Source organism: Talpa occidentalis, unplaced genomic scaffold (assembly GCF_014898055.3).
Source record: "Talpa occidentalis isolate TD23 unplaced genomic scaffold, MPIMG_talOcc4v2.1, whole genome shotgun sequence".
In the NCBI taxonomy this organism is placed as follows: domain Eukaryota; kingdom Metazoa; phylum Chordata; class Mammalia; order Eulipotyphla; family Talpidae; genus Talpa; species Talpa occidentalis.
Genome location: NW_026555331.1, coordinates 107367778 through 107375605, shown reverse-complemented (window position 1 = coordinate 107375605; position 7828 = coordinate 107367778).

Here is a 7828-nt window from a genome sequence, read left to right as displayed (position 1 = left end):
ACTGCGAGGTCTTATGTTCCAGGCCCTGGTGCACCGTCAGAGAGGGTCTGGGAGATCAGGCCATAGGAGCAATTGTTAAACACAGGCTAATGAGGCAGAAAGCAGCAGAAGAGAATCAGGAAGCCACTTTTACCCAACTCAGTGCCAGGGGCACTAGGTTTCCTAAAGACTGGTGCAGCGTCCTTGTTCAGAAGGACTTCAGGTCTTTTCAAGGAAAGAAAATACAGTCTCTGAGGCCACTCTGGAAATTTGGGGGAATATTTATGATCATCATATCAATTTGAGTTGGGGTTCAAGGAGCAATCACTGTGCAGGCCCCAGGGATGGCAGATGGCCCGTGACACACAGAGCAGGTCCACAGTGTAAAGCATCCCACACACCTCACAACTTCCCAGCATTTTAACAGACCCTCGTGTAGGCAAAAGAATGTAAGTTTCTACTTAAGTCTCGGCCATATGTAAGCTTGCATTTAGGTCTGGACCAAAAACACAGCTCCTGCTCCTACTTAAACCCAAAGTTTTGGGGGCAGAGAGTCAAAATACATTGCATTTTCCCAGGAAAACAACTGCTTTGTTAAACAAGGGAGAATTAAAGTCTCATCAAAAAATTATTCCTATTTTTAGGAAATTGTGTCAGTGACAACAGCACAGTGTTTGAGTCACTGGCAGTGTCTAAGAGTCTGCATTTGCAACAAATGGATTTATGTTGATAAGATCTATAGAGATAAGGATCTACTTTGTTTGCTAGTGTGGTCAGTTGAGAGCATTTGCTTGTTGGATAAATATCATTACCTTCTAATGCCCCTCTCTTTCTCGTTTATATTGCAGTTAGGCCATTGCAGTGCTTTGTTAAAAGTTTAACATAGATGTGTATCCACACACTTTTATACACACGTGTATATACCATGAATTTTGTCTTAAAACAGGCCCTGCAGTCATAATGAGCTGCATCCTGCTGCAGAAATTAATAACTCCGAGCTAATCTGTGTGATTTAAAACAACCGGAGTTTATTTCTGGCACAAATTACGTGTCTTCATTGCTCCAGCAGAGGGAACAAGAGCTTGACAAATCTTACAAGGCTCTTAATGCTTCAGTGCCACAGTGGTCCCGCCCTCTTCCACTCACAACTCGTTGGCTGTGCACGGCACAAGGCCACGCCTGACTTCAGGACCTTGGGTGAAAGCTAACTCTGTTTCCAGAAAGAAAAGGATCACACTATTGAGAAAAAATCCTCACAACAACACAGAGTATTAGAAAAAGGAATGTCTGAATTCATAGCGTCTGTAGCTCTCCACTAGGAAGGTCTTTTCCCATACAAATAAAAGAAAAGTTGCCTTGCCCTAAGTTCTGTCTATCACAGTGACCATGGGGCTTTGTGAAGGAGGTGAGATCCAGAAGGGATGATCTTTGGTGATGGGAACATTTCAAAAGTGGCCTGGATGGGAGGTAGGAGAGCTGGAGGTTAAAATATGCTGAGTGCCTGCTCCATGAAGGCAGAGCTGGACTCTGTAGGTAAGATTTTTATGTAGGTGCCATTTGCTGGGTGGGAATCATGCACATTGGGGTGCCGACACAATGCTGGCTCTTCCAAAAGCCCAGAGGTTTCTTTCAATTGCCCAGCAGCCACTAAGTAGGAGGAAAGAGTGTGCAAAGGCACAGTGGCTGCAAAAGGGCATGAGGCTTGCGGAGGTGAGAGGACTCTGGCCTGACTGATAGGATCATGAGGGGCAAGCGGGAAGGGAGGGATCGGAGAGCAATTCACTTATTTCCACTAGGATCCCAGGTTAATTCCTATGCAATAGAATTTGTTTGTGCCCCTGGGGCATCAGAAGGTGAATAAAACATGCCCCTGCCAGAGGCAGCATACAGGTCAGGAAGAGGCTGTTTTAGTCCCAAGACTGCACACCTGGGGAAGACACACTGGATCCAGGGACGGCGTGGTTCTGGGACACTGGAATGAAGAATGGAACTGATCATGGTGCAGGATGAATTCCCTCTTGGGCTCCCGGGAGGCCCGCTTGTCCCCAGGGCCAAATTTCTTGGCTGCTGGCAACTGCAGGAACTGGTCTCCTACCTGTTGAGTCCCTGCGTCCCTCTCGAGGGACCCTGCTCTGAATCCACAGGCTAAATGTAATACTTCCTCAGGGTTATAAATGTTTTACAGAAAACCTGCTCTGGGATCTCAAATATAGACTTTGAAATCATTCAAAAAACATTTGGTGGACCATGGCAAGGTATAAAATGTCTCTCCACCGCTGGAACTCAGTGAAAGTTGACGCTGACTGAAATATGAACCAATCACCGGTTGGAAGGAACTGGAACTCTTGGGAGCAAGTCTGAACTGCCTCCAAGGAAAGAAAGTTACCAGTGAAATTCACTGGTAACCACATTTCATTTTTACTATAATTTATTTTATTGTCCATTATATGTTCCTTGTTTCTGTCCCTCCCCACCAGAGCGGAAGTGCTAACAAGGTGTTGTCCTATCTGCTGCTGTGTCCCCAAGGCCTGGGAGTGAGCAGGTGCTAGAAGGCACTGGTCAATAGGTGTCCATGGAATGAATAGATGTCTCCAACATGCTCCAATCTTCCTCACCTTCCTTCCAGACACATTTTCCTGGTCCTAACGCCAGATGCCATCTCTGTTGGCCTCTTCAAAAGCACATGCTTTTGTCTCAGTTCCCTAGAAGCAGAACTTGAGATGGAGAATCTTGAGCAAGTAGCTCTTGGAGGAGGTGCCTTTGAGAGAATCTGTAGGATGTGAGTAAAGCCGGGAGGGGCAGAGGAAGAAGCTAGATGGCATTTCAGCAGCCTGCCTCCTCCTGGCCCTGCAGAGAGCTCAGGCATGCAGGTCACCCTACATGCATGTCCTACCCATCATCAGCGGGCTGTCCTGTCGGACCCCAGTATCCATCAGCTCCGGCCCCAGGCCATGAGGGGTGTCAAGTGTGGAGGGAAATGTGACTCCTCAGGCATCCCTGGGTCATTTCTGGAGGAGGGGGCGCATGTACTTCATGGCGTCCCACCCTCTAGCAGCCTGACTGGCAAAGGGGTGCTGGGCAGGCACCTCGGCATCTGCTGAGGCACATGTGCCTGTGTGGTTTTTTAAGCGTGTTTGTTAATACCCTTAGAGACAAGTGCCTTGAATCTGGATTCTTATCTATTTCACCATCCTACCCATCAAAACATGGGAGGGAGGACAGAGCAAGCATCCCAAAGAAAACCCAAGGAATGAAGGAAGCAATAGACAAGTGTATTCATATATGTTGCTTATGTATGCCTGTGGCCTTCAGAAATAAATTTTCCATATGATCAGGGAAAAAAATATAAGTGTCTCCTTCATTTGCATTCTCTGCACCCCTGCCTCCTGGCGGAAGGTGGGGTGGGACTCGGGTGTGAGAACAGACAGGAAATGCAAAGGGTTAAACCTGCTGCAGAATCCTCTCAGGGCCACATTCTTTCCACAAGTGATTTAAGATATAAGTTTTTCCTCCTAGTGTTAATTATAGTAAATATTTTAACTTGCTCTTGCCCCTCATTATCTCATTTATGAGTCATTGTGTGGAAACAAGCCTGGTTGGCAGGAAAATCTGTGCTGAGAAGAAAGAGCCACTGCGATTTGCAGAAGCGGGTTCCAAACTGCGCGTGTCAGTAACCAGTGGCCAGCAGAGGGCAGTACAAACCCACACGCTGATTTTCCTCCTGAAGAAATCGAGTGGGGAACTTGTCCACAGACATTTTGCCTTGGGGAGATTTATCTCTCTGGTCCCCCTGGAGGAGGAGGCAGGGCTGGCTGGGGCTATACTGGCTGCTGAAGTGACCGGTTGTGTGTGGACATGTTTTAACTATTCCTCTGCTTGTGAGGCCAATGAATGAGGAGACAAGGCCATGCATGGAGCCCTTGAGGTCTGGTTCCGCATTCCACGTGCTTCTGGGTTGTTCCTGGTGTCAATGGCAGGTGAGAGCAGGCAGGGTCCCATGCAGGCCCACAGAACATTTAGTTGTTACTCAGGACTCAGTGTGTGGTTCCATTCAGGGGCTTGGCTCCAGCTGATTCTGGGGGTCAAGGCTGAGGATGGGGATGTTCCAAGGCTGGGGCTGAGTCCAGAATTGTGACTGTTTGAGTGGATCCTGCTGGGCAATTTTTCTTTTTACTTACCTAAAGATTGAATTCATTCCATCTTCAATCTAATCCTTTCCACTGAATCCTTTTCTCTCTAGAAAAAAAGACCACTTTCTAGCAAAGTCCTTTCAAGAGAGCCAATAAAATAAGAACTGAAAAATGATGGGTCTCTAAACCAGTCAGGGCTTTTCTTCCTCCACCCCATCATTTCTAGGGCCTGGTTCTCAAATCTGAAACCTACCCCACCTTCTTCTAAGAGATAGGGATGCAGATCGGGTTGTCACAACAGAACTTTCCATGTTTTCTACCAACACTGGGGCCTGTCCAATCCTGGAGGCAAAAGAAGACTCTTGACTGAGTCACCTTCCTCCAAGCCAGCTCCCAGTTATTTCCAGCTCAGTCCCTTCTGAGGCCTGTGCTCAGTTCTAGAACTAGAGGGCATGCTGGGATCAGCTGGTTCTGGTAAGAGAGGCCATGGTTCCTAAGGGCTCACCCCTAACTGAGCACTGCAAGATGACCAGGCTTTCAAGCCAACTGCTTGTCCTGCTACTGACAAGGGACTCCTAGGTCTGGGACTCTGTGCTGGCAAGAGTGAGTCCTGGACTCTGATGGGGAAGCCACTCTGATTTCTATAATCACTGAAGCCTGCCCTATGGAGCAAAGGGACAAAGATGGCTCCAAGCCATTTTGACATTTGCAAGCCTCTCATTCTCACTATCAACTGGGAAAGGAGAGGATCTCTTCTATGAGTTCCCTCACCAAAGAAGAAATTCTTTTTCCCAGAAATGTTGAAATCATCTTCTCACAGGGGTTGCAATCCTACCCCTGAAGCATCTACAGCCAGGGGAGTGGGTTCTCGGTCAGGTGGCCAGGGGGCTGCTTTGTTAACCTGGACCCAGCCCTGGGGTCAATGGTATGGTCACCTCGACCCAAACCCTCATTTGGCAATGAAGGGGAAGTTTTCATAAAGCAAAATCAAGGGACCCTTCCTTGCAGGGAACAGTGAGCAATGGAGGCTGAAGTAGCAATCACAAATACTTGTTTCACTAATTTACTTCTGGGGGCCCTAATACCTTATTTATAGCACTACTGCACAGAGTACTTAACTGTGAGTACAAAATGTTTCTGTCTCATTCCTGATTCCAAAGTGTTCCTTCATAGCTAAAGAAATCCCAAAAAGAAATTTTTGGATGGGTGGGGTTACTACCATCAATCTGATGGGCACCTTGAATGCCTCAGAGAACACAAGGCATATTTTTAATATATGCACCTCAGAACTTTCTGATTCTCAGCACTATAGGCCTTTATAGCAAGAAGCTCTTCCACTGATGAGAAACAGGTACATCTGGATCCCATTCATGTTTAATTGCTGGGTCCCTCACTTGCTTGGATCCCAGAAATGTGTTCACGGGTCTTATGACTTTGGGAAATTTGAAAAGCTAGAATTTTCATTCCAAGCTGGTTTTAAAGAATGTCTCTCCCTCCAACTCCTCCTCTATAATGTCAGCTCAAATGTTGGCTAGTGTTTTAACTGATCATGAACACTTTGAGGATCCATCTAAGGAGGGAGTTAAGATAGAGATACATTCAGTCTGGGCTACAAATAAATGGTGTATTGTTGCTTGCTTGTGTAGCTACATTATTATTATCCATTCAGGAATCCTCCTGTAGTCAACTCAGCATTACATACAAAGGCAGAGGGCCAAAGATAATATCATAATATGAAAATACCCCACAGTGAGTGCCTGGGATTGTGAGAAACAAAGTTTGACAGTATACAGGAAGGTGCTAGCCTGTGAGAAATCAGATGTGTTAAGTTTTAAGTAGAGGGTTCTATTTTCATTGGTACTGGCCAAACTATCAATAACAAAACACAAATTTTGATTAATCATGTCACTGATTGCATTTAAATGATCTGATTAGAAAATGATATTAAAATTTCTGCCCAAAAAAGATATGGTCAGTAATAAAAAGTAAAAAAGTAAGACAAATATGTTATATTTCTAGATTCTATAGTAGCTGTCAACTTTTCTCAATTTAAAAGACAACAACAACTTGTTTTAAAACCTAATTCTGAATTTAAATTTTTGTGTATTTTACTAAATACCCTCCAGAAATTATGCGTTTCAGGCCTACAAATGTAGAAAATGTAGATCTTCCCTTATTCAAGTCAGAAAAATTGACCACACAGTGTCAACTCACAAGTAGGTACACTATCTTGGAACTGTCTGTGGTGCTGGAACTCAAGATCACAAGGCTCTCTCCATGGTACTTACTGAACAACACTGCCCATGCCAATAGATTATGCCCAGAGATGAAGATCACAGTCAGTGTCATAGGAATGGATGTTTCTGTCCACTGAGAGGTCTAAAGACAATAGGGTTGAAGAGAAAACCACAGTGACTCCCAACTATCAGGGGAAACATTCAAACAAACAAGAAAAGAAGATCAGCTCAAAGAAAATATTGAGCACAAGCCATGCCTGAGTCTAGATCAAGAGCAGAGAGGAAGAATATGGGATGAGAGAGGAAAAGTAGCAAGAAAATAATAGAGGCAAGAAATCAGGGAGCGAAAGAGGAGAGTAACAGAGGGATGGCCGGAGAGAAAGACCTGAGAGCGCAGAGAAAGGCCCTTCCCACTGAGTTGGAGGAAGCTAACCAAAACTGAGGTTTCACACCCAAATCTTCATGTGAGAACCCCTCTATCTCAAACCTTGCCTTGCTTTCCTTCTTTACTTAGAAGTTTCTGAGAGCAGGGTTCTTACCCATGATGCTCAACAGTGGCTGAGAACAGTTTTAGATACAGAGCAGGTACTCATAAAATATTTCATAAATGAAGAGACATATGATCAACCAGTATTTGTTGAATACATAGATGAAAGGCACATAGGATGGCCACTGTCTTCCTAAAAATTTTGACATGCCAGAGGCTCTTTCATAGAAATTCAGGAGCAAACTATTTCAGAAGTCAAGGGAAATTATCACTGCATGAGCATTTACAAAAGCATTTCCATCTTAAATGTTAGCAGAACTCTTAGTGACCGAGTGACTGGGTTTCACACATAAGATTGGTAGTCTGGATTCCAGGAACAGGAAAAGTTATGCTGTGTTCAGGATGGAAGGACCACTCCCTCTAAAGGCCATCTAAGGAAGTTGGGTGGCACCAAAATTGGGTTCACTTAAAGGCAAGTGACAGAAATAAAAAGATTGGAAAGAAGTGAACTTAATAACTGCAACACTACTCTGATGATCCCCAGATTAAAAGGAATTTAAAGAATGTAGAAATACAAAGGAGAAAAATTCCCTCAGGAAAGGTGGTCACTAGAGAGCAAGGAAGAAGCTGAAAGTGATGCAGACATGTCTTCACCTCCACTCCAACTAGGTTCCAGTGGGTGGAGGAAAAGTGCCCTCTCTCCTGACAGAAGAACCTGCTGTCATTCTGTGGTCCAGGATGGAAACTATATCCCCTAACTTGCTCCCACTCTAGTAGAATGGGTCATAAATGTGGTCATCAGGCCTCTCTATTTTCATCAGGCCTATTTTCACAAGTTGGACAAGCTCAGTGACCACCATCTGCACCCATCAAGCTCTGGGGGTTTGTGACTATGGCACGAACTACTATTTGCCAGCAGTGTCCCTTCTCTGCTTCCAGTTTCATTAGGGTGTGTAACACTGTCTGCCTCGTGGTGGGTTGTGACTATATGACTA